Source organism: Salvelinus namaycush, chromosome 3 (assembly GCF_016432855.1).
Source record: "Salvelinus namaycush isolate Seneca chromosome 3, SaNama_1.0, whole genome shotgun sequence".
NCBI lineage: Eukaryota > Metazoa > Chordata > Actinopteri > Salmoniformes > Salmonidae > Salvelinus > Salvelinus namaycush.
In genome coordinates, this window is record NC_052309.1 from 44153148 (window position 1) to 44181064 (window position 27917).

At 44.1% G+C, this 27917-nt stretch overlaps 1 pseudogene; it reads right to left on the bottom strand.

The window, feature by feature from the left end:
* Positions 1 to 129: 129 nt before the first annotated feature.
* LOC120043888 lies at positions 130 to 27917 on the bottom strand (annotated as a pseudogene).

Sequence of the window (27917 nt, forward strand, 5' to 3'; positions counted from 1 at the left end):
TTGATCATCACGTACATAGTTGTTTTCCACTGTATAAACACACATACCTCTAAGTTTAACGCTCCATAAAAAAAAAAGTTAAACCCTCAGCTAGGTCACCCACATATACAGGCTGCGTGTGAACTGGTTTTAGTCCTGCGTGTACTTGGTGTCCGAGTCGCGAGCCGTGGTGAAGATCTTGTACAAGGATGTGGCGTTGGTGTACGTCTCTGGGATGCAGTGGGACGGCTGCCTGGAAGGCAACATTTAATACACTTTAATACCAGGCCCTGTTCCATTCTATTTTGTTATGGTCAGGTTACGTGGTCATGTAAAAACTCTGGGTCCTGTGTTAAGACTATTCTATTTGTACCATGACGTTTCACACCAATGCTTAGTATTGAGTTTGATAAAGCTCTGTGTTGCCTTGGACCGTAGGACAACTGATATTCCAGTGTTTTCCATAAATACATGGAGTAGCCAACCAAATAGAACAAGTAGCCAGCCAGGGAGTTCCAGGCTGGGGGTGGGGTTCTGCAAAAAAAATAGCAGGATGAGCTCTATTTTGGTGGCATCTGGTACATTCTAATGCCTTGAATCAATCCGAAATACACAGCTAAATTATAAAATACTTTAATGAATTTACCTCCCAGATTGGTATAATGTGTTGTGGTATTGAGTAGGAAGACATGACTTTACAATTAAAATGACTGAAAATCTATGAATTTAATGTGGTGTTAGTTGTTTTGAATATGGTCTAGGCCTAGCCCTATATGATCAGAGGCGTATACTACAAAGCAGGTTCAATAAGCTAGCCAGCTAACTTTGAGAAATAGTCCTAAATAATTGATGATTTTCCGGTTCATAAAAAAAAAGCTTCACTAAGATATGTGCTTTTGGTTGCTGAGTCAAGAGAATGCCCATTTGAAGCTTATCTTTCTAAAAATATAAACGTTATTTCAGAATATTTAGGCTAGTTAACTGGCTAACTCTTTGATCATGCTTTGTAGTATACCCTTCTGGTCTATTTTTTAAGTGAGAACCTTTAACATTAAACATTAAAGTCTTCTGAGGTTAAAGTTATATTTACAGTTTTACTGCAAGATATGAATTGACACAATTATGTTTGTTCTTCAAATTATGTATTTTATTGGTTCTGCTGCTGTGGACACTTCGGTTTCCTTACCCTATGTGTAATTTTGTAGTTTGGTTGAACTGTCCCTGTAACACTTTGGCTTGTCAATCAATCACTGTGTGTGTGTGTGTGTGTGTGTGTGTGTGTGTGTGTGTGTGTGTGTGTGTGTGGGGTGGGGGGGGGGGGGGGGGGCAGGGGAGGGGGGGGGGGCAGGGGAGGGGAGGGGAGGGGGCAGGATGTTTGAGTCTGAGGGTTTCAGACCTGCCAGTCAATCACTGTGGGTGGGATTTTGAGAGAAGGCAGTGGATTAGTGTACTAATGTGTCTAGTGTACTTTCAATTAGAATTTATTGTGGCAAAAAAACAAAATCTAGTCTACGCTTTCAATTTAGTTTGTGGGAAAAATCTAAGGAAAAAAATGGTTGTTCTGTTAGGTAAGTATGGATTCCCTGTTGAGAAACAACATACAATTGCAAGAAAATGGTTTTTAAAATGCTTGATTCAGTCAGTTCGACACCCTTTATAAAAAAACTAGTCACACAATCAAAGCACAGAAAATAGCCTATGCGCCCCGACTCGAAGGCTGTGTAGGCCAATAAAACACGCAAAAGAAAAATGGGAATGTGACACAAAGCAATAATTAAGTGGATTTCAACTCTCGTTACCACTTGCGTTCAGATAGTACTCAGATCCATTGACTTTTTCCACTTTGTTACATTACAGCCTTATTCTAGAATAGATTAAGTACATTTGTTTCCTCATAAATCTACACACAATAGGTGGGGTATTGTGTGTAGATTCATGAGGGGGGGAAATGATTGAATCTATTTAAAAATAAGGCTGTAACGTTACAAAATGTGGAAAAAGGGGTCTGAATACTTTCCGAATACACTGTACATTACATGGGACGTGTAAATTCACTCACAGGAGATGATGAATAAGTATCATGCTCTCCCTCCTCCATAAAAATGTATTTGACTGATAGACAGCAAACTGACAAACCAGCAGTTTTCCTGACATCACTCACTTTGTGACTGACAGGCGCCTGTCCTACCAATAGATCACTAGAAGACGCATATCGTTCATTCTAATGGGTGAAGGCTATACAGATTTTTCTGACCAGCAAATTGAAACTTTTAAATGAAAAGAAGCCTAGTTGATTTATGAAGTGGAACAAGTAGCCGGCTTACAATGACTGCTATTTAGCCGACATCCGAAAACACTAATATTCTACTAACAGTGTGCACTTAGTTGTCACGATGTTACTGACGAGAGGTTATTCACAGTCATGAGCAATTGACTGATACCCATTAGTCTTATTCAAAACATTTTATTTTCATTTTAAATCAGGCCTCGAGTGGCGCAGCGGTCTAGGCGCAGTGCTACAGGCGTCACTACAGACCCGGGTTCGATCCCAGGCTGTGTCGCAGCCGGCCGCAACTGGGAGACCCAAGAGGCGGCGCACAATTGGCCCTGCGTCGTCCGGGTTAGGGAAGGTTTGGCCGGCCGGGATGTCCTTGTCCTATCGCGCTCTAGCAACTCCTTGTGGCGGGCCTGATGCATGCACGCTGACTTCAGGCACCAGTTGTACGGTGTTTCTTCCGACACATTGGTGCGGCTGGCTAACGGGTTAAGCGAGCAGTGTGTCAAGAAGCTGTCCGGCTTGGCAGGGTCATGTTTCGGAGGACACATGGCTCTCGACCTTTGCTTGTCTGCGTCTGTACGGGAGTTGCAGCGATGGAACAAGACTAACTACCAATTGGATATCACAAAATTGGGGAGGAAAAAGGCGTACAAATACCAACTCTATATATATATATATATACACTGCTCAAAAAAATTAAGGGAACACTAAAATAACACATCCTAGATCTGAATGAATGAAATATTCTTATTAAATACTTTTTTCTTTACATAGTTGAATGTGCTGACAACAAAATCACACAAAAATTATCAATGGAAATCAAATTTATCAACCCATGGAGGTCTGGATTTGGAGTCACACTCAAAATGAAAGTGGAAAACCACACTACAGGCTGATCCAACTTTGATGTAATGTCCTTAAAACAAGTCAAAATGAGGCTCAGTAGTGTGTGTGGTGTCCACGTGCCTGTATGACCTCCCTACAACGCCTGGGCATGCTCCTGATGAGGTGGCTGATGGTCTCCTGAGGGATCTCCTCCCAGACCTGGACTAAAGCATCCGCCAACTCCTGGACAGTCTGTGGTGCAACGTGGCGTTGGTGGATGGAGCGAGACATGATGTCCCAGATGTGCTCAATTGGATTCAGGTCTGGTGAACGGGCGGGCCAGTCCATAGCATCAATGCCTTCCTCTTGCAGGAACTGCTGACACACTCCAGCCACATGAGGTCTAGCATTGTCTTGCATTAGGAGGAACCCAGGGCCGTTTGAGTATGCGAAAAAATTATGGCGGGAAACAACGCAATTGTCCATCACACATTGTAAGCATGCAAATATAGAATGTTTTATAGTATTTTAGTTGTTGAAAATCGAGTATGGTTTAAATGCCAGGATATTTTTCTAATTTCAGCTTCATCTAGTAGAATTCGATGACCACTTTTACACAAAGCATTGCAAGAGGTGGACTGCGAGTGTTAGGCCCTAGTTCTCTTTAAGTAGCCAAACAACAAAACTAGGCTACTTAACCTGGAAGATACTGAATAGCGAAGCTTCTGCAGTGGTGTTCAAATGTAGGCTAAGTAGGTTTTGTTCTCCTTAAAATGATCATGAGTAGCCTATTACATCATAGGCTACATCTTTGAAAACAGTCTTTCAAAAAACTGTTTTTACCCAAAGTAGATTTCTGTTCTCTCATTGAAAAGTGTTTTCTTGTTCTCTTGGCCCTTGGCAGAGCTTTTAAACTAAATACTAAACCATCTTTTGATTTGTGAATATGTCGGGACTAGTGACTCGTGATGTGGTTGCGTTATTGAGGTCATGTTAATCAGGCCTTTTGATTTGAACATACGGATTGTTTTAGTTTTGTAGGCTACCTATTTCATTTATGGATCAAGGCTTCGCAGTCATTCTGATCTCGTTCCCAAGTGCTTTAGTTTATTATGTTGCTCTCCAGTGGTTCTGAATTTGCTATGCACCCTACTGTCCACGTTATTTTGTGCAATAGCCTTTTGATTTAAAAAGTTTGTGTGTACTAAACTTCCCCACCTACTCAGCCAGTCAGGAGCCGCTACTGCGTTGTGGCTGTGGCATAGTTCTTACTAAACGTGCTAAATACGACGATGAGTACATAGTATGCAGTTTAAGTATGTAGTATGGATAATCGGACACAGCCACTGTACCATGTGGAGGAAGTAGGGACTGAAGAAGCAAGTGGACTCACCGGCCAGGCCGACCTGCCCCCCAGCACGGTGGCGTAGAGGTGGGTGATGTTGCTCGGGTAGCCCCCGAAGGGCCTCAGTGGGTCCAGGGTGAGGGTGATGGGAACAGAGATGTTGATGGGGTCCGGATCCTCCAACAACAGCGGGGCCTGGGTGCTGGAGCCTGTCTGGCTGCTGGTCACCATGCTCTCTGGTGTGGTTGACTCGTTCAGGCTGTGCTTGAGCGTCTCCTTCTCCAACACTCAGAAGTCGATCTGGTTGAAGCGCAGCAGGAAGGTGTTCCAATCCTGGAAAAAAATGGGAGGGGACAGAGTCATACATCTATCCATCTGTAGCTCTGGTCTTGAATAGCAAAGCTTATGGCTGTTGATTCTTTTTAAAATTAATCATCACCAATAGTATGGTTAAGTTAATTGTGATGATCACGTCACAATTCATTAAATGAGCTTGGCTAAATGAGTCAATAACTTTGACGTATGACAGCCAGGTATAGTTCAGCTTCAGAAATCCTCCTACTCCATGGGTTTTGTCTGTGTTCCTGTAATAAACGGCAGCATTGATGTACCAGTGGGAGGTGAGTGTCCCTCCTACCTCAGTCATCTCTGGGGATTTGATCTCCTTGATCTTAAAGAAGTAGCCGATGGTGAGGAAGGCTATGGCCACGGTGCTGACGCTGGCCGTAAAGATGACCATCGGTGGACGGTTATTAACGTAGCTCCTCAGGTTCTCCAGAGGATTCAACAAGTACACCTGCACACAGACAAGCCATGCATGCTTAATTTGATTTCATCCTCACACAATGCCAGGTCTTAAATTGTCAAGCTTGATGAAAAGTGTCACAATGACAACAAACAATGGACACAAACACTTAAATAGCCTTTGCTGTGTGGCTTACTGTGGAAAATAATGAACTCGCGATACGGAAGTCGTTTTCACGGCTCAAGAAACATATTGCTGCAAAGAGGGAAGAAACAGTATTAGAGCTTGGCCATCTGTGTCAGCAAGCAAACTAGTTAAACGGCGTGAGGTAATGAGGTAACCTTATTCATCAAATACATGAACACACATCTGATATAACCCCAAAGTGAGTGAGTAAATCAAACCACTATGCATGTTGACAAAGAGAAACTACTATGCTGCTTCCCCCTTCTTTGCACACAGGGAAAATAGTTGCCTGAAAGTCAAGCTTACACTAAATGGGGTGCCATGCAACCTTGCATAAGACCTGAAAGACAAGGGATACTGCTGTTGAAATATGTTGCACACACGTAGATTGTTGTTGTTTATTAGGATCTATTTTACCCTCATCACAGACTGCTTGTTGACTTGCCAGAAGATTCCGCCCCTACCGTTACTCTTGTTTGCACTGAGCTGCGCTGGGGTCAGAAAGCAATCATGGTAAACATTAAGACACTGTGGAGCTGGCGCGAGATATGGGTCGTCAAAAGTACCTCAATACAGGGATGGGATATGCCACTGCACAAATTTGACCTTTATCCACACTGCTCCAATGAGAAAATTGAAACACTTCTAGTTTTCCCGGAAAACTGCCCTTTCCCCCTCATGCTAACTAGTATTAGCCACAGCAGCCATTCTGGAATGGCACGTTGCGTTGAACAAAGGAGCCGATTAGCTGACACTGCCATTTCAAAATTGCTGCGGTGGCTACTGCTAACTAGCTACTGCTAACTAGGACAAAAAGGTCAGTTCTGGGGAACCTAGCAGTATTTCAATATTCTTGATGGTGCAGTGTGGTTAAAGATCAAATTTAAAGTACAATATTGACGTACGTTTTCCAACCCATATGTCACCCAGGCTCCACAGTGTCTTAATTTAACCATGATTGCGTTCCGACCCCAGTTCAAACAAGCGTAGCGGTAGTGTCAATATCTTCTGGCAACTTGTTGGCAAGGTTTTCGGGATCCAATTTGACAGAATATAGCCTAAGCAGGGGTAGGCAACCCTGGTCCTGGAGTGCTGCAGGCACTTCATGTTTTTGATTTAACCAACCTGGAATATCAGGTGTGTTGAATTTAGTCAATCAATTAACTGATAAATTATCTCAGTTGGTCTGGTGTGGTGCCTAGTTGGGACAAAATCCTGCAGTACCTGCAGCACTCCAGGAACAGGGTTGCCTGGCCTAAAGGCATGACTGGCACACCAATCTACCTTGGTACAATTCTAGTTGAGCTGGTTTACATAGCTAGCTAGTTCCCTATGCCAAGTAAAATAACGAGCTAAGCAGCTAAGAAGTAATTAGCCCAATAATTTTTTGTAAACAACAGCTGGAGCACGATATCTAAGGAAGTCTCGAGCTATTGCTCGCCTGAGGTAGAGTTTCTCATGATAAGCTGTAGACCACACTACCTACCGAGAGAGTTTCATCTGTATTCTTTGTAGCTGTTTTACATACCACCACAGTCAGAGGCTGGCACTAAGATAGCATTGAATGAGCTGTATTCTGCCATAAGCAAACAAGAAAACGCTCACCCAGAGGCGGTGCTCCTAGAAGCCGGGGACTTTAATGGAGGCAAACTTAAATCAGTTTTACCAAATTTCTATCAACGTTCCAAACTTTTACGAAAGTTGAGTCACTGTGTAAGTTAACATTAGACCTGGCTCCATTAACAGACAGTTAATCAGATAAGAGAGATCGGTTCCCAATTTAGCCTAACATTATGTTTACATCTGTGTTAGTAATACACGCATATACTGTGCAGTGTTGTAAGTTACAGTATACAAATGTTTAGCTAATGTGGGGCAACTAGTAGGCTACAGCTGTCAGTGTTCAGCAAGTTAACATTCAGCAATTTGAAATCCATTCACTCAGATTTTCGTACTTGAACTCAAAACGAACAATTGTTATTATCAATCTGTTAACGTTACTCAAAAGATTACCACAATTTGCAGATAGCCTGATTGCTATCGTAAAGGTGGGTGTAAGAAATTATAGCTAGCTAAGTTACTTACTGCAGAGTAGGGCTAGCCATGATCTAACTAGTAACTTAGGCTGGTAGTTGATTTTAAGGTACAGTTATGATAATGGGGATTTGTAATTAAGATTGAGATTGGACTAAAATGTGGGTAATTGGATGCTTAACCATAGATCCCTTAATTATACATTTCCATAGAGATATGACACACTATTTAACGTGTATTTTAGACAGTTCAAGATCCAGAGAAGAGGGTCCGGTACAGCCGTGTTTGAAAACATTTCCCAGAACTCAGCATGGTACTAGGAAAAGGGCTTTCAACAGCTCCTGGTATAAGGATAATTCATGGCTTGAATATTCTGTAAGTCAAGACTACTTATTGTTTCACCTTTAGACATTTTTCTCTGCCCAATACACCCGAATCTGCCTTCACATCACAGTCAAGTTTTTGAAACTGTAAAAAGGCGCTGTTTAAAGATTCTGGGTTTAAGCTCCATTCGAAGTCAGAGCATCATATCAATGCTATGTATGCTTGGAATCAGCATAAAAGGGCTATTGCAGCAACTCATCAATGTTAGATGTCATAAATGAGTACTGGAAGAAGAAAGTGGAGGAAAACTGTACTTCCATTAAAACAATTGCAGATGTTCTCCTATTAACTGCCACTCAAAATATAGTGCAGAGAAGTCATCGAGAGTCTGATGACTCTCACAACAAGGGTAATTTTTTGACAATCTTAGAAGAAATAGCAAAGCATGACCCTCTCATAGAGAAAATGATGAATGCATGTAGCAATGCTAAGTACACAAGCCACCAAATCTAGAACAAAGTTCTTGAGGGCTTAGCTGAGGTGGTACAAAGTGAAATAATAAGAGAAGTAAAATAAAGTTACATTTTTAGTGTAATTGCAGATGAAACCAAAGATTTAAAGAAAAAATAACAAATGTCTTTAGTTGTGAGGTACTATTACAACGGGGCCATCCACAAAAGCTTTTTACGCTATCAGTCAGCTGAAAGCTTAGATGTAGCAGGTCTCACAAAAATGATAATTGATTTAATTGAAAAACATGGTCTGAACTACAGAAATAATATTGTGGGGCAAGGCTATGACGATGCATCCGTCATGAGCGGAAAGCATTCTGGTGTTTCTGCACGGATTAAAAACAGTGCAAGATTTGCATTTTATGTGCACTGTAATGCACATTGTTTGAATTTGGTTCTTGTCGATGCTGTAAAATCAGTGCCTGAGGCAGTTCACTTTTTTGCTTTCCTGCAGAAGCTTCATAACTTTGTATCTGGCTCATACATTCATCTTATGTGGCTTGCAGTTCAGAAAGAGCTGTATCCACAGCAGCAGCCCAGGGAACTGCAGAGACTTACGGATGTAAGGTTGTCACGTCCTGACCATAGAGAGCCCTTATATTCTATGGAAGAGTAGGTCAGGGTGTGATGCCAAATGTCTTTCTGACATGCTCCAATCAAGCTCTCTTGACCTAGCAAGGGCTGTGGATCTAGTAGATGCCCTTACAGATACATTACAGGACTACAGAAGTGAGGGTTACTTTGGAGAACTATGGAAAGAGATTGCAGAGCACTGCAAAATAAGTGTACAAACAGTGTGTAAAAGACTCATTGATGAGCACTGTAGGACAGAGAAAAATTGTGACCAAAGTGATGGTGAGAGCTTCCAAGGAGCTATCTTTTATCAGGTGCTTGACAGTCTCACAGGCGGTTTTCAAAGAAGAATTGCGAGATAATGCAAGGGGTCCAGTCTCTCAACCCAAAGAGTACAACATTCTTGAATGAGGAGCATCTGTTTGCCTTTGCTCAGACCTTTGAGTCAGATTTAGAGGACCTCAAACATGAGGTTCATCAAACCAAGCGGCTTCTTGATAGGAGAGAGAAAAGTGGAAGGGACAGACCGTCTACTCTCCTTGACTTTGTTGTGTTTCTAGAACCTTATAAAGAGGTCTTCCATGAGCTATTTTGACTTCATAAGATTTCTGTTACACCAGTCAGCAGTGCTTCTTGTGAGAGAAGCTTCTCAGCTTTAAAACTCATTAAAACCCACCTCAGGACAACATTGGCTAATGACAGGTTAAGTCGCCTCGAAATTCTCAGTGTTGAGTCAAGGAGGGCACGCTCCCTCAACATGAATGAGTTTGTGAAACATTTAGCCAGTTCTCACCAGAACCGAAGAATTATGATGTTTTAAATCTACCTAGGATAATTTGCCATTTTGGTAGTCCCGCTGGTCATGATTAAAACCTGCACTGTGTACTAGCTAGTACACTGACATTCTAAAATGATAAATCCAAAGGGTATCATGTCACACAGATTTAATTTGGTCTTGATTAGGTCAATTCTAAAACTTTTCTTTGCTATTAGTTAACATAAATTATATGAGCATACATATGATAGTGTAAGTTTGTGATATTGATGGGCATTTTAATTTTTCAAGTCCATTAGCATTGTGTGTGTTTTTTTGTAAATGTACTTTTTAAAATTTTATGTAACACACAAATGCTATCTTATCTCCTTGGTGCTGAGCTTTATTTTCTGAAAATATTTTGGATGTTCAACACTTATAGACCCAGACAGCTGTACATTTCGATGAAACATGGTGAAGCCCCAAAATTGCCATCCCTGGAAGCCTGTGTTTCAGACATAAGGAAGTGGATGGCGGCAAATGTTTTACTTTTAAACTCAGACAAAACAGAGACGCTAGTTTTAGGTCCCAAGAAACAAAGAGATTTTCTGTTGGATCTGACAATTAATATTGATGGTTGTACAGTCATCTCAAATAAAACTGTGAAGGACCTCGGGGTTACTAACATTGCAAAAATCTAAAACTTTCTGTCCGAAAATGATGCATAAAAATGTATCCATGCTTTTGTCACTTCTAGATTAAACTACTGCAATGCTCTACTTTCCGTCTTCCCGGATAAAGCACTAAATAAACTTCAGTTAGTGCTAAACACAGCCACTAGAATCTACACTGGCTTCCTGTTAAAGGCTTGGGCTGATTTCAAGGTTTTACTGCTAACCTACAAAGCATTACATGGGCTTGCTCCTACCTATCCTTCCGATTTGGTCCTGCCTACATACCTACACGTACGCTAAGGTCACAAGACACAGGCCTCCTTATTGTCCCTAGAATTTCTAAGCAAACTGGAGGCAGGGCTTTCTCCTATAGAGCTCCATTTTTATGGAATGGTCTGCCTATCCATGTGAGAGATGCAGACTCGGTCTCGACCTTTAAGTCTTTATTGAAGACTCATCTCTTCAGTAGGTCCTATGACTTGAGTGTAGTCTGGCCCAGGGGTGTGAAGGTGAACGGGAAGGCACTGGAGCGACGAACCGCCCTTGCTGTCTCTGCCTGGCCAGTTCCCCTCTCTCCACTGGGATTCTCTGCCTCTAACCCTATTACGGAGGCTGAGTCACTGGCTTACTGGTGCTCTTCCATGCCGTCCCTAGGAGGGGTGCGTCACTTGAGTGGGTTGAGTCACTGACGTGATCTTCCTGTCCGGGTTACCGCCCCCCTCGGGTTCCTGCTGTGGGGGAGATCTTCGTGGGCTATACTCGGCCTTGTCTCAGGGTAGTAGGTTGGTGGTTGAAGATATCCCTCTAGTGGTGTGGGGGCTGTGCTTTAGCAAATTGGGTGGGGTTATATCCTGCCTGTTTGGCTCTGTCCGGAGGTATTGTCGGACAGGGCCACAGTGTCTCCCGACCCCTCCTGTCTCAGCCTCCAGTATTTATGCTGCAATAGTTTATTTGTCGGAGGGCTAGGGTCAGTCTGTTATATCTGGAGTATTTCTCCTGTCTCATCCGGTGTCCTGTGTGAATTTAAGTATCCTACCTCTAATTCTCTCTCTCTCTTTTTCTCTCTCTCTCTCTCTTCTCTCGGAGGACCTGAGCCCTAGGACCAGGACTCAGGACTACCTGGCCTGATGACTCCTTGCTGTCCCCAGTCCACCTGGCTGCTGCTCCAGTTTCAACTGTTCTGCCTGCGGCTATGGAACCCTGACCTGTTCACTGGACGTGCTACCTTGTCCCGGACCTGCTGTTTTGTACTCTCTCTCTACTGCACCTGTTGTCTCTGAATGATCAGCTATGAAAAGCCAACTGATATTTTCCCCTGAGGTGATGACATGTTGCACCCTCTACAACCACTGTGATTATTATTATCTGACCCTGCTGGTCATCCATGAACGTTTGAACATCTTGGCCATGTTCTGTCATAATCTCCACATGGCACAGCCAGAAGAGGACTGGCCACCCCTCAGAGCCTGGTTCCTCTGTAGGTTTCATCCTAGGTTCTGGCCTTTCTAGGGAGTTTTTCCTAGCCACCGTGCTTCTACTTCTGCATTGCTTGCTGTTTGGGCTTTTAGGCTGGGTTTCTGTACAGCACATTGTGACATCGGCTGATGTAAAAAGGGCTTTATAAATACATTTGATTGATTTATTATATATTCATGAAAACAGAGTGACCTAAGTCTCTCCAGTATGTAAGTACAGTACAGTGTGTGTGTGTGTGAGAAAGAAATTGAGCTGCAGTTCCCGAGGTAGAGACACTGACTATTCATAGTATGTTAAAGAATTCTAGTGAAGTAAACCTTTTGGACCACACGATCAACCAATTTGACAGAGCTTGAAGAATATTTTAAAGAATAATTGGGAAATGTTGCACAATCCAGGTGTGGAAAGCTCTTAGACTTCCCTAGAAAGACTCACAGCTGCAATCGCTGCCAAAGGTGCTTCTACAAAGTGTTGACTTGGGGTGTGAATACTTATATAAATAAAATATTTCTGTATTTCTTTTTTCAATAAATGTGCAAACATTTCTAAAAACATGTTTTCACTTTTTCATTATGGGGTAGTGTGTGGTGAGAAAAACATTCTATTGAATCCATTTTGAATTCAGGATGTAACACAACAAAATGTGAAATAAATCAAGTGGTATGCTTTCTGCAGGCATTGTAATCCCTATAAACAATGGCTTGCTTGTGTGATGATGTGACCTCTGTACTGCTCTCTCATCACGTTGAACCAATGTTCCCCATTCATGTGTGCCAAGTATAAACATATCTGTTTCTATGCACTCCATTACTGCCATTGCATTAAACTTATGAGTGCACCATTTGTGTTTTATTTCACGAGTTTCATGAATAACAATAGGCCTACCTGTTTGTTTGAGAGCTCAGTATCTGCCTCAAAGTGTTTCTAGAGCTCGCCCGCTTCCCACCTTGCATATTATGTCATTTTTCATTGCATTGGTTTGTTCCCTCTCGGATTCATTATTATATTCATGCAACTATTTATTGTATTGCTTTGCCAGTAACTGTAGCAAGTGTGGTGTATGTTTATTGTGTCGACGTCTATTCGATTTCCTTTCATTGTCTAAAACAATGATCAATTGATGCGCCTATTGAAAGGCCACATTGGTACGGTTTCTCCTAAAATGGGTTTGCAGGTTACTGTGGGTATACAATGAGTGTACAAAACATTAAGAACACCTGCTCTTTCCATGACATAGACTGACCAGGTGAATCCGGTTGAAGCTATGATCCCTTATTGAGGTCACTTGTTAAATCAACTTAAATCTGTGTAGATGAAGGGGAGGAAGGATTTTTAAGCCTTGAGACAACTGAGACATGGATTGTGTATGTGCCATTCAGAGGGTGAATGGGCAAGACAAAAGATTGAAGTGCCTTTGAACGTGGTATGTGTCAATAACTGAAACGCTTCTGTGTTCTTCACGCTCAACAGTTTATCGTGTGTATCAAGAATGATCCACCACCCAAAGGACATCCAGCCAACTTGACACAGCTGTGGGGAGCATTAGAGTCAACATGGGCCAGCATTCCTGTGGAACACTTTTGACAACCATTTTCAGATCTTGCCATATTTTTTGTTCTTTTTTTACCCCCCAATTTTGTGATATTCAATTGGTAGTTACAGTCTTGTCCCATCGCTGCAACTCGCCTACGGACCCAGGAGAAGCGAAAATCGAGAGCCACGAGTCCTCCGAAACACGACCCTGCCAAGATGCACTGCTTCTTGACAGACTGCTCGCTTAACCCGGAAGCCAGCCACAATCAATGTGTAGGAGGAAACACCGTCCAGCTGGCGACCGAGCGCGATGGGACAAGGAAATCCCTGCCGGCCAAATCCTCCCCTATCCCAGGCAATTGTGTGCCGCCTCAGTCAAAACTGTAACTCTGACATTCAGGAACATTCACCGTCTTCTTGGTAAGCAACTCCAGTTTAGATTTGGCCTTGTGTTTTAGGTTATTGTCCTGCTGTAAAGTGAATTGATCTTCCAGTGTCTGGTGTAAAGCAGACTGAACCAGGTTTTCCTCTAGGATTGCCTGTGCTTAGCTCCATTCTTTTTCTTTGTATCCTGAAAAACTCCCCAGTCCTTAACGATTACAAGCATACCCATAACATGATGCAGCCACCACTATGCTTGAAAATATGGAGAGTGGTGCTCACTAATGTGTTGTGTGGATTTAATGCTTTGTATTCAGGACAAAAAGTCATAATGCTTTGTATTCAGGACAAAAAGTGAATTGCTTTGACAATTCTTTTGCAGTATTACTTTAGTGTCTTGTCGCAAATAGGATGCATGGTTTGGAATATTTGTATTCTGTACAGGCTTCCTTCTTTTCACTCGGTCAATTAGGTTAATATTGTGGAGTAACTACAATGTTGTTGGTTCATCCTGTTTTCTCCAATCACAGCCATTAAACTCTAACTGTTTTAAAGTCACCATTGGTCTCATGGGGAAATCCCCGAGCGGTTTTCTTCCCCTCCGAAAACTGAGTTAGGAAGGATGCCTGTATATTTTTAGTGACTGGGTGTATTGATACACCATCCTAAGTGTAATTAATAACTTCATTATAATTAAAGGGATATTCAATATACAGTACCAGTCAAAAGTTTGGACACACCTACTCATTCAAGGGTTTTTCTTTATTGTCTTCACTATTATTCTACAATGTAGAAAATAGTAAAACATTAAGAAAAACCCTTAAATGAGTAGGTGTGTCCAAACTTTTGACTGGTGCTATATTATATATATATATATATACACATATACACACACACACATTGGAAAACCTCCCAGGTCATTGTGGTTGAATCTGTTTTTGAAATCTTACAGTGTGGGGTACAGAGATGAGGTAGTCATTCAAAAATCATGTTAAACACTATAATTCTGTAGAACAAGAAGGTGCGTACACTGTTAAAGCTCCAAATTCACCGATTTATTGACAACATTCCAATTCAAAACGGACCTTCGTCAGGATCTATGAATCCTATAAATTAAAATGGCCAATTTGGGTGCAATCAAATAGCTTAATTTCTCAGTGATCAAATTATATTAAAACAAAATAATGTTGCAGGAATGCTAATCTTATCTCTTTCTAACAACAGAAACTATTTCAAACAATCTGAGATGGCGGGTGTCGAAATACTCTTTCTTGTGCTTTTATAGGTATGACCCAAACTTAACTTGGCAGAACTATCTTTGTTCTCGATTCGGCCAAACACGGATCTTCTAAAATGTCTGTGTTCAGTTGCAGGTGGTTTGTTGACCTTAGAAAATGCTGTTATTAAAATAAATAAATGTTTTGCTCCATGATGTAATCCAACAATGTGTACGCCACCGTCTTGTCTATTTCAAATCTTCTCTCATTGATCGAGACTGGTGAGTGTCATCAAGTGGCACAGCAGTCTAAGCCACTGCATCTCAGTGCAAGGTCCCTACAGTACCTGGTTTGAATCCAAGCTGCATCACATTTGGCCGTGACTGGGAGTCCCATAGGGCGGTGCACAATTGGCCCAGCGTTGTCTGGCTTTGGCCAGGGTATGCCGTCATTGTAAATAAGAATTTGTTCTTAACTGACCCACCTGTTTCAATCAATGACAAGATGGCTGCATACACATTTTTGAATTAATTAACAGCATTTTCAAAATCCAAATGAACCACCTGCAACTGGACATTTTAGAAAAAAACATGTTTTGCAGAATCAAGAATGAAGATGGTAGAGCCAACTTAAGGTTGGTCGAAAATTCTCTGTGCTACGCCAAACAGTATCTATCCTGTAATGCAGGGATCACCAACTAGATTCAGCCGCGGGACAATTTTTGAGCGGATGGTCAGGGAGCTGGAACATAATTACAAATAATTTATAGATTGTAAATTGACCGCAAGATGCCCAAAGAGATATATTTGACTAAAACATAATAATAATTTCATGCTTAGGGTTGTTAGGTTCTTATTTTTCAGAGTAAATATCCCACAGACACTAGAAGCTTTAACTTATAGCTTTAACCAAGTTTAATTCCAGTTTAATTCTATCCCAAAGGTTCTGTACAACTTGAATCAGACAGTCCCATAGGGCGTATTCCACCCCCACCCCCACCCCTTTCCGTCACCCGGCACTTATCATTCTAGCATGTCTTCCTAAGATATCGTTTACAGTTCATTTTTCCAACGTCACATGTAACTTTTGCCTGTCACATTTCATGGCCCTTGATAATGTCCCGATTTTAATATCCAAGTAGATACCTCCGTTTCTCCCAAGTACACGAGTCTCTCACCTGAGCTTGTTCTCTCTCCACGCTCACTTCACACGCGCTGTCACGGCCGTCGTCTAGGTGGAAATGACCGGACCAAGGTGCAGCGTGGTAAGCGTATATTTTATTTTATTTAGAATGTCGCCAACAAAACAAGAAACAAAGAAACGACCGTGAAACTTACTAGGGCAATAGTGCCACTAACAAAGATAACTACCCACAAAATACAAAGGAAAAAAAGGCTGCCTAAGTATGATTCCCAATCAGAGACAACGATAGACAGCTGTCCCTGATTGAGAACCATACTCGGCCAAAACATAGAAATATAACAGATAGAATGCCCACCCTAATCACACCCTGGCCTAACCAAAATAGAGACTAAAACCCTCTCTATGGCCAGGGCGTGACACGCAATCTCAGCACTCTGGCCCTGTTTTATGGCTCGGACTCGGATAGGAGTGGTAAAAGTCACTGTCTCTCATAGCACGCCTTCGTCGCTCTTTCGTCAGCCGATTAGGGAGGGTTTTGAGGTTGACACACACTGTCTATGGTCAAATTATTTCTACCATGCATTGAAACACGATCTGACGTCACCTTCCATGATAACCTAAAAAAACACAGATCATAACAACAGTTCATTACATTTCTGTTTCAGGAAACTAGACACACATTGACTATATGACGAATTAACCTTTTCTTTATACCATCTCTAAGACAAATGTCAAAAAGCATAACATAATGTTACTGCTAAAAAAAACATTTTCTAAATTAGTCAATACTCCCTTATTTTACTGGCGACCTCTAGGAAGAGTTACCAGATCATGAAGATAGCAATACATATATCACAGTCCATTTGAAGTTACTGTCATCCCTTATTAACATATATTTTCTTTTTATATGCAGCCTGAACACAGTACCACTGTATAGGTACCCCAAAAACCAGGACCTCAGGGAACTGGTCATTTACCCCTTTCAAACACGTGATAAAAAAAAACATGTTAAATCAAAAATAAACAATTTAGAATTACAACTCTTTATAACTCCTTACAGAAATAATAATAATCTCCTAAAGTAATGGTACAATTTGGATAGAGAATGGTGTTTCTCATGAATTTTATAATGAAACCCCCCCCGTCTATTTAATTCCTAATGAAGTTGATCATTCTTCATTAGGAAATTTTAATATTCAGGGCTTTCGCCACCATTAAAATGTTTCCTCTCCCTTTCTTTCCCTGTCCTTTGGAAACCATTTAAATACCTCTTCAAAACATTTCATCCTCCTGCATACCCATTTTAACTAAATTGAAAAGACTCCTTCCAATAAATCCCACAACATGGCGATAGTATCTCTCCACCGAGTCTAACGATTCACTGGTCTCCTTTTCCCCATGATTCTCCATAACCATCGTTTGGTACCCCAATGCTAATTCCTCGTGACCCCTCGACCCTTTCGTCCATTCTAAAACCCCATTTCAGAATAAGATGACATCAAATGTAAATGTATTTAAAAATAAAACCACATAAACTGTCTAATGATTTAGACAAACCCTTAGGCCTTCTGCATTTGCAATGAGTGTTCGGTCATATAATCTAAATGTGTTACCTTTAGAATCCATTCCCCTGGCATTTTGCCTAGAATCTTTAACCCAAAATACGTTTTCCTGTGGAAAATTTAACCAATGTCTCATCGTAAGGAATCCGCAATATATGCATGTGGATCTATAACACTCTCTCTCACCAAGGCAGCCGCCTTAGCCATTTCGGCTGCTTTACGATTACCTATGGCGATTTTATCTGTACGACTTGTATGAGCTTCATATTTCACCACTGCTAATTTACTGGTTAACCTGTCTGGCTCTGGCGTTTCGCCAGCGGAACTCCTCCCACATTCCACTGAAAAGGCAGAGCGCGAAATTCAAAAGATATTTTTTAGAAATATTTAACTTTCACACATTAACAAGTCCAATACAGCAAATGAAAGATACACATCTTGTGAATCCAGTCAACATGTCCGATTTTTTAAATGTTTTACAGCGAAAACACCACATATATTTATGTTAGCTCACCACCAAATACAAAAAAGGACAGACATTTTTCACAGCACAGGTAGCATGCACAAAGCCAACCTAACTAACCAAGAACCAACCAAACTAACCAACAAACAACTTCATCAGATGACAGTCTTATAACATGTTATTCAATAAATCTATGTTTTGTTCGAAAAATGTGCATATTTCAGGTATAAATCATAGTTTACATTGCAGCTACAATCAGAAATTGCACCGAAAGCAGCCAGAATAATTACAGACACCAACGTCAAATACCTAAATACTCATCATAAAACATTTCTGAAAAATCGATGGTGTACAGCAAATTAAAGACAAACATCTTGTGAATCCAGCCAATATTTCCGATTTTTTAAGTGTTTTACAGCGAAAACACAATATAGCATTATATTAGCTTACTACAATAGCCTACCACACTACCACATTCATTCATCAAGGCACGTTAGCGATAGCAATAGGCACGTTAGCGATAGCGAATAAACCAGCAAGATATATAATTTTTGACTAACCTTGATAAGCTTCATCAGATGACAGTCCTATAACATCAGGTTATACATACACTTATGTTTTGTTCGAAAATGTGCATATTTAGAGCTGAAATCAGTGGTTATACATTGTGCTAACGTAGCATCTTTTTCCCACAACGTCCGGATATTTTTCTGACACTTTTTCTGACACACATATTCTGACCAAATAACTATTCATAAACATAACTAAAAAATACATGTTGTATAGGAAATGATAGATACACTAGTTCTTAATGCAATCGCCGTGTTAGAATTCTAAAAATAACTTCATTACGACATCCAGCTTAGGTATAGCGAGAGAGTACCCAAAAGCTGGGCGCAAACGACTAGTACAACCTGTTCGACAGATATATGAAATAGCATCATAAAATGGGTCCTACTTTTGCTGATCTTCCATCAGAATGTTGTACAAGGGGTCCTTTGTCTGGAACAATCGTTGTTTGGTTTTAGAACGGCCTTTTTCCCTCTCGATTTAGCAAGCACACTTGCCAAGTGGCGCAAATCTCTCCATCGTCAACAAACTCAGAGAACGGAACACGGCAAAACTCCCGAAAAAAATTCAATGATCTGATTAAACTATATTGAAAAAACATACTTTACGATGATATTGTCACATGTATCAAATAAAATCAAAGCCGGAGATATTAGTCGTCCATAACGACAGCTTATCAGAAGGCAAATCCAGGTCCCTTCTCGCGCTCTCCAGAAAACAGGAAACTGGTGACACGTCCTGCCAAGAGCTATTATTCGAGCCCAGATCAAGTTACACACTCAATTTCTTCTCTCACTGCTTGTCGACATCTAGTGGAAGACGTATGAAGTGCATCTAAACTAATAAATATCAAGGACTTTAATAGGCAGCCCCTAGAACAGTGCATCGATTTCAGATCTTCCACTTCCTGTCAGGAAGTTTGCTGCAAAAGGAGTTCTGTTTTACTCACAGATATAATTCAAACGGTTTTAGAAACTAGAGAGTGTTTTCTATCCAATAGTAATAATAATATGCATATTGTACGAGCAAGAATTGAGTACGAGGCCGTTTAAATTGGGCACGATTTTCCCCCAAAGTGAAAACAGCGCCCTCTGTCCTCAACAGGTTAACTGACATTATTCTAATAATACATCTACCTCCAGACCATTTTTATTGGTGTCACTGCTAACATGCCCCGTGGTGACCACAATGTACTGAAATCATGAATCCCTCCAAATGCTTACCACACACAGCGTACCCCTTTACTCTATTCCCTTCTGTGTTCATGTAACTAGAGCCATCTGTCACGTTCCTGACCTGTTTTCCCTTGTTTTTGTATTTATTTAGTATGGTCAGGGCGTGAGTTGGGTGGGTTGTCGATGTGATTTTTATGTTGGGATTTTGTGTGTTCGGCCTGGTATGATTCTCAATCAGAGGCAGCTGTCAATCGTTGTCCCTGATTGAGAATCATACTTAGGCAGCCGGGGTTTCACGTGTGTTTTGTGGGTGTTTGTGTTCCTTGTTAGTGTTTCGCCACACGGGACTGTCACGGTAGTTATTTTGTATCGCATATTGTTTTGTTGTATATTAAATCACTATGGAAACTAACCACTCTGCGTATTGGTCCGATCCTTCTCGCCTCTCCTCTTCCGAGGAGGAGGAAGAAAATGACTATCGTTACAGAAACACCCACCAACAAAGGACCAAGCAGAGTGGAAAAGGGCAGCGACAGCAGCAGCAGAAACAGACACAGGACTCCTGGACTTGGGAGGAGATCCTGGACGGCAAGGGACCCTGGGTTCAGCCAGGGGAATATCGCCGTCCCAAGGCGGAGTTGGAGGCAGCGAAGGCAGAGAGGCGCTGGTATGAGGAGGCAGCGCGGCGACGCGGTTGGGAGCCCGAGAGTCAGACCCAAACATTTCTTGGGGGGGGGGGGGGAGGGGGCACACGCGGAGTGTGGCAAAGCCGGGTAGGAGACCTGAGCCAACTCCCCGTGCTTACCGTGGAGTGAGAGGGCGTCGTACTGGTCAGACACCGTGTTATGCGGTGGAGCGCACGGTGTCCCCAGTACGCATGCTTAGCCCAGTGCGGGCTATTCCACCTCGCCGCATTGGTAGGGCTAGGTTGGGCATCGAGCCGGGTGTCATGAAGCCGGCCCAACGCATCTGGTCTCCAGTGCGTCTCCTCGGGCCGGCGTACATGGCACCAGCCTTACAAATGGTGTCTCCGGTTCGCCAGCATAGCCCAGTGCGGGCTATTCCACCTCGCCGCACTGGCAGGGCTACGGGGACCATTCAACCAGGTAAGGTTGGGCAGGCTCAGTGCTCAAGAGCTCGTGTTCTCCTTCACGGTCCGGTATATCCGGTGCCACCTCCACGTACCAGTCCTCCGGTGGCAGCCCCCCGCACCAGGCTGTCTCTCCGTCTTCTCTCTCCAGTTGCTCCCACCTGTCCAGCGCTGTCAGAGCCTTCCTCCTCTCCAGCGCAGCCAGAGTCTGAGCTGCCTGCCTGCCCAGCGCTGTCTGAGCTGCCCGTCTGTCCCGAGCCGTCAGAGCTGCCCGTCTGTCCCGAGCCGTCAGAGCTGCCCGTCTGTCCCGAGCCGTCAGAGCTGCCCGTCTGTCCCGAGCCGTCAGAGCTGCCCGTCTGTCCCGAGCCGCTAGAGCCGTCCGCCAGACAGGAGCAGCCAGAGCCGTCCGCCAGACAGGAGCAGCCAGAGCCGTCCGCCAGACAGGAGCAGCCAGAGCCGTCCGCCAGACAGGAGCAGCCAGAGCCGTCCGCCAGACAGGAGCAGCCAGAGCCGTCCGCCAGACAGGAGCAGCCAGAGCCATCTGCCAGACAGGAGCAGCCAGAGCCGTCCGCCAGACAGGAGCAGCCAGAGCCGTCCGCCAGACAGGAGCAGCCAGAGCCGCCAGCCAGCCAGGAGCTGCCAGAGCCGCCAGCCAGCCAGGAGCTGCCAGAGCCGCCAGCCAGCCAGGAGCTGCCAGAGCCGCCAGCCAGCCAGGATCTGCCAGAGCCGCCCGCCAGCCAGGATCTGCCAGGACCGCCCGCCAGCCAGGATCTGCCAGAACCGCCCGCCAGCCAGGATCTGCCCCTCAGTCCGGTGCTACCCCTTGGTTCAGTGGGGTTGATAAGGAGGCCCTCTTGCTTGTGGGCTTCTTTTAGCGCCTCCATGGCTTTATTAAATTCTGCTATCTCTATATTACAGGGAGAAACGTTTGTCGCCATATCAATAGTTATTATTCCCTAAACACTCCCATCGGTGTTCAGGGTATTTTAGATTTCTTCAATACAGTCTATAATACACACCTTCTATTAACTATTTTCTAAGATAGCACTACACACTTCCCCGGATAATAATTAATTGGACACGGCACTTAATACCTTGTATTAAAACCGATACCATAAACGTTTGCGAATGTATTACTGGAGAATACGGATTTCTTAATGTCTTGTGCCGTATCTCCTCCAATATCCCTATTATTGATAACATACATCACCAAAATTATTCACACTTGTCTTCCTATTTCCACATAATCAGCCATGGTTCACCACCCCAACAGGGCACACAACTAACCTCCAATACAACTAGGCTCTCACCCCGTTATAGCTATGCAGGGAATCAACCTCGCTGGTATTTACCCCCTAGGACTCACCCTTCGCAGGTTCCAGCCTGCGCGGGCTTACCTTCCGGTACTCACCCTATATTAATAGTAATCACAGGTATTAATCCACTGGGATTTACTATTGACTTTATAGTAATAGCAGGAACCAACCTACCAGGGAGTTACCCCCTAGGATTTACCCTACAGGTACCAGCTTGTATGAGTTTACCTTCCGGGCCTTACCATTTACTATAAAGCTACAACCGGTCGTTACACAATGGGCTCATATAATTAAACTCAGGCTCTTCAGGACCGTATCCCATAATTAGTTCAGCCAACAATTCTCATCTCCCCAAGATGTCAAAATGAGTGGAAACAGATATAGGAACTAGCCTACCTTATTTGTCGCCAGCTCTGCTCCACTGATCTGGCCTCTTTGGTTTGACTACAAATTATGGTGAACCCTGCTCGCAGCGCCATCTGTTAGGTTCTTATTTTTCAGAGTAAATAACCCACGGACACTAGAGAACCTTTAACCAAGTTTAATTCTATCCCAAAGGTTCTGTACAGCTGTAATCAGACAGCAAAACATTTCTCTCCATTGGTTATATACATCCTACTTAAGACACTCCCTCTCTCTAATCCTTAGTTTATGCCCAAGAGAAAGAAGGTAACCAGATACTAACCCTGATTACTCCCTTAAGGGGAACTGTCCTCACCCCTCACCTCCTGATCTCAACCCCTCCTACATCTAATCCGCAGATGTCCATCTGTCTTTCCTGTATCAACACGGTGCTCTGCTCCCGTCCCCCAACACATCCCAACACATTCCACAGCTATCTGTCCTTCTACAGAGAACCATTAACTTTCTCCTTTGATTCTATCTATCATTTATTTAATATCTCAATGTTCAAAGTTTAGCCGATTCCAACAGGGTCATGTATAAAAATGCGGGGCAGGCCATTATCTTGGCTACACCCTTATAGGATGACAATGCCCCCATCCACACACTTATGGGAGATTCTGGAGCGGTGCCTGAGACTGCGTTTTCCACCACCATCAACAAAATACCAAAATAGGGAATTTCCTGTGGAAGAATGGTGTTGCATCCCTCCAATAGAGTTCCAGACACTTGTAGAATCTATGCTAAGGTACATTGAAGCTGTACTGGCTCGTGGTGGCCCAACCCCTTAAGACACGTTATGTTGGTGTTTCCTTTGTTTTGGGAGTTATCTGTTTCTCTATACGTGGGAATACTTTGGAACAAATTTCCAAAATGTAAATCACTTGGACCTGATTTGCCAGTGTTTCTTACATTTACATTACATTTAAGTCATTTAGCAGACGCTCTTATCCAGAGCGACTTACAAATTGGTGCATTCACCTTATGATATCCAGTGGAACAACCACTTTACAATAGTGCATCTAACTCTTTTAAGGGGGAGGGGGGGGTTAGAAGGATTACTTTATCCTATCCTAGGTATTCCTTAAAGAGGTGGGGTTTCAGGTGTCTCCGGAAGGTGGTGATTGACTCCGCTGACCTGGCGTCGTGAGGGAGTTTGTTCCACCATTGGGGTGCCAGAGCAGCGAACAGTTTTGACTGGGCTGAGCGGGAACTGTACTTCCTCAGAGGTAGGGAGGCGAGCAGGCCAGAGGTGGATGAACGCAGTGCCCTTGTTTGGGTGTAGGGCCTGATCAGAGCCTGAAGGTACGGAGGTGCCGTTCCCCTCACAGCTCCGTAGGCAAGCACCATGGTCTTGTAGCGGATGCGAGCTTCAACTGGAAGCCAGTGGAGAGAGCGGAGGAGCGGGGTGACGTGAGAGAACTTGGGAAGGTTGAACACCAGACGGGCTGCGGCGTTCTGGATGAGTTGTAGGGGTTTAATAGCACAGGCAGGGAGCCCAGCCAACAGCGAGTTGCAGTAATCCAGACGGGAGATGACAAGTGCCTGGATTAGGACCTGCGCCGCTTCCTGTGTGAGGCAGGGTCGTACTCTGCGAATGTTGTAGAGCATGAACCTACAGGAACGGGTCACCGCCTTGATGTGAGTTGAGAACGACAGGGTGTTGTCCAGGATCACGCCAAGGTTCTTAGCACTCTGGGAGGAGGACACAATGGAGTTGTCAACCGTGATGGCGAGATCATGGAACGGGCAGTCCTTCCCCGGGAGGAAGAGCAGCTCCGTCTTGCCGAGGTTCAGCTTGAGGTGGTGATCCGTCATCCACACTGATATTTCTGCCAGACATGCAGAGATGCGATTCGCCACCTGGTTATCAGAGGGGGGAAAGGAGAAGATTAATTGTGTGTCGTCTGCATAGCAATGATAGGAGAGACCATGTGAGGATATGACAGAGCCAAGTGACTTGGTGTATAGCGAGAATAGGAGAGGGCCTAGAACAGAGCCCTGGGGGACACCAGTGGTGAGAGCACGTGGTGCGGAGACAGATTCTCGCCACGCCACCTGGTAGGAGCGACCTGTCAGGTAGGACGCAATCCAAGCGTGGGCCGCGCCGGAGATGCCCAGCTCGGAGAGGGTGGAGAGGAGGATCTGATGGTTCACAGTATCAAAGGCAGCCGATAGGTCTAGAAGGATGAGAGCAGAGGAGAGAGAGTTAGCTTTAGCAGTGCGGAGCGCCTCCGTGACACAGAGAAGAGCAGTCTCAGTTGAATGACTAGTCTTGAAACCTGACTGATTTGGATCAAGAAGGTCATTCTGAGAGAGATAGCAGGAGAGCTGGCCAAGGACGGCACGTTCAAGAGTTTTGGAGAGAAAAGAAAGAAGGGATACTGGTCTGTAGTTGTTGACATCGGAGGGATCGAGTGTAGGTTTTTTCAGAAGGGGTGCAACTCTCGCTCTCTTGAAGACGGAAGGGACGTAGCCAGCGGTCAAGGATGAGTTGATGAGCGAGGTGAGGTAAGGGAGAAGGTCTCCGGAAATGGTCTGGAGAAGAGAGGAGGGGATAGGGTCAAGCGGGCAGGTTGTTGGGCGGCCGGCCGTCACAAGACGCGAGATTTCATCTGGAGAGAGAGGGGAGAAAGAGGTCAAAGCACAGGGTAGGGCAGTGTGAGCAGAACCAGCGGTGTCGTTTGACTTAGCAAACGAGGATCGGATGTCGTCGACCTTTTTTTCAAAATGGTTGACGAAGTCATCTGCAGAGAGGGAGGAGGGGGGAGGAGGGGGAGGAGGATTCAGGAGGGAGGAGAAGGTGGCAAAGAGCTTCCTAGGGTTAGAGGCAGATGCTTGGAATTTAGAGTGGTAGAAAGTGGCTTTAGCAGCAGAGACAGAAGAGGAGAATGTAGAGAGGAGGGAGTGAAAGGATGCCAGGTCCGCAGGGAGGCGAGTTTTCCTCCATTTCCGCTCGGCTGCCCGGAGCCCTGTTCTGTGAGCTCGCAGTGAGTCGTCGAGCCACGGAGCAGGAGGGGAGGACCGAGCCGGCCTGGAGGATAGGGGACATAGAGAGTCAAAGGATGCAGAAAGGGAGGAGAGGAGAGTTGAGGAGGCAGAATCAGGAGATAGGTTGGAGAAGGTTTGAGCAGAGGGAAGAGATGATAGGATGGAAGAGGAGAGAGTAGCGGGGGAGAGAGAGCGAAGGTTGGGACGGCGCGATACCATCCGAGTAGGGGCAGTGTGGGAAGTGTTGGATGAGAGCGAGAGGGAAAAGGATACAAGGTAGTGGTCGGAGACTTGGAGGGGAGTTGCAGTGAGATTAGTGGAAGAACAGCATCTAGTAAAGATGAGGTCAAGCGTATTGCCTGCCTTGTGAGTAGGGGGGGAAGGTGAGAGGGTGAGGTCAAAAGAGGAGAGGAGTGGAAAGAAGGAGGCAGAGAGGAATGAGTCAAAGGTAGACGTGGGGAGGTTAAAGTCACCCAGAACTGTGAGAGGTGAGCCATCCTCAGGAAAGGAACTTATCAGGGCGTCAAGCTCATCGATGAACTCTCCAAGGGAACCTGGAGGGCGATAAATGATAAGGATGTTAAGCTTGAAAGGGCTGGTAACTGTGACAGCATGGAATTCAAAGGAGGCGATAGACAGATGGGTCAGGGGAGAAAGAGAGAATGTCCACTTGGGAGAGATGAGGATCCCAGTGCCACCACCCCGCTGACCAGAAGCTCTCGGGGTGTGCGAGAACACGTGGGCAGACGAGGAGAGAGCAGTAGGAGTAGCAGTGTTATCAGTGGTAATCCATGTTTCCGTCAGTGCCAAGAAGTCGAGGGACTGGAGGGACGCATAGGCTGAGATGAACTCTGCCTTGTTGGCCGCAGATCGGCAGTTCCAGAGGCTGCCGGAGACCTGGAACTCCACGTGGGTCGTGCGCGCTGGGACCACCAGGTTAGAGTAGCGGCGGCCACGCGGTGTGAAGCGTTTGTATGGTCTGTGCAGAGAGGAGAGAAGAGGGATAGACAGACACATAGTTGACAGGCTACAGAAGAGGCTACGCTAATGCAAAGGAGATTAGAATGACAAGTGGACTACATGTCTCGAATGTTCAGAAAGTTAAGCTTACGTTGCAAAAAAAAAAAAAAATCTTATTGACTAAAATGATATAGTACTGCTGGCTGGTGAAGTAGGCTGGCTAGCAGTGGCTGCGTTGTTGACTTTGTTTGAAAGTGTAGCTGGCTAGGTAACCTCTAACTGGCTAGGTAACCTCGACAATTTCTCTAGATTTCTCTAAACTACACAATTATCTTGGATACAAGGACAGCAAAGACAACTATGTAGCTAGCTAACACTACGCTAATCAAGTCGTTCCGTTGTAATGTAAGTTTCTACAGTGCTGCTATTCGGTAGAAGTTGGCTAGCTAGCAGTGTTAGCTAGCAGTGTTGACTAGGTAGGAGAACGGCAGCGCGGCAGCGCGGCAGCGCGGCGGACGAAAATAGCTGGCTAGCTAACCGATAATTACTCAAAACTACACAATTATCTTAGATACAAAGATAGTAAAGACAACTATGTAGCTAGCTAACACTACACTAATCAAGTCGTTCCGTTGTAACGTAATCGTTTCTACAGTGCTGCTATTCGGTGGCTAGCTGGCTAGCTAGCAGTGTTGACTACGTTACGTTACGTTAGGACGAAAATAGCTGGCTAGCGAACCTCAATAACTACACAATTATCTTTGATACAAAGACGGCTATGTAGCTAGCTAAGATCAAACAAATCAAACCGTTGTACTGTAATGAAAATGAAAATGAAATGGTAATACTACCTGTGGAGCGAAGCGGAATGCGGAATGTATCCTGGTGTCATTATTGTACTAACTAGCCAGACATGGCAGAACAGAGATACTATGTGGAGAATGCCAGAATTTCTTATGTTTTACATTTGATATTTTAATAATTTAGTACAGTGACTTACAGTAGTGGGTGCATACATTTTCATACTGGTCCAAAATTATTATTTGTTAAAAAAATTACTCAAAAAACTTGGAGGGCCAAATAAAATCACCCGTGTTTGGCCCACGGGCCGCCAGTTGGGGAACCCTGCTGTAATGGCTAATGGAGCATCACATTAGCCTGTTACAAGAAAAAATGTCTTTGTGTATATGAATGACAAAAACCCTTTCACTTTGCTTGTGGAACTTAATCCTGCTACATTGACGAGAATATATAAACGTTGTACCTCCAACAAGTTTGTTGATTAGCACCTTGGCCTCATCCAGCAGCTCCTCCCAGCCCCCCAGGTCTGTGATGTCCTCGATCTTCTTAGTGATGGCCCAGGCCTGCTCCAGCTTCTCAAAGATACACTTTACCTGGTACCACTCCAT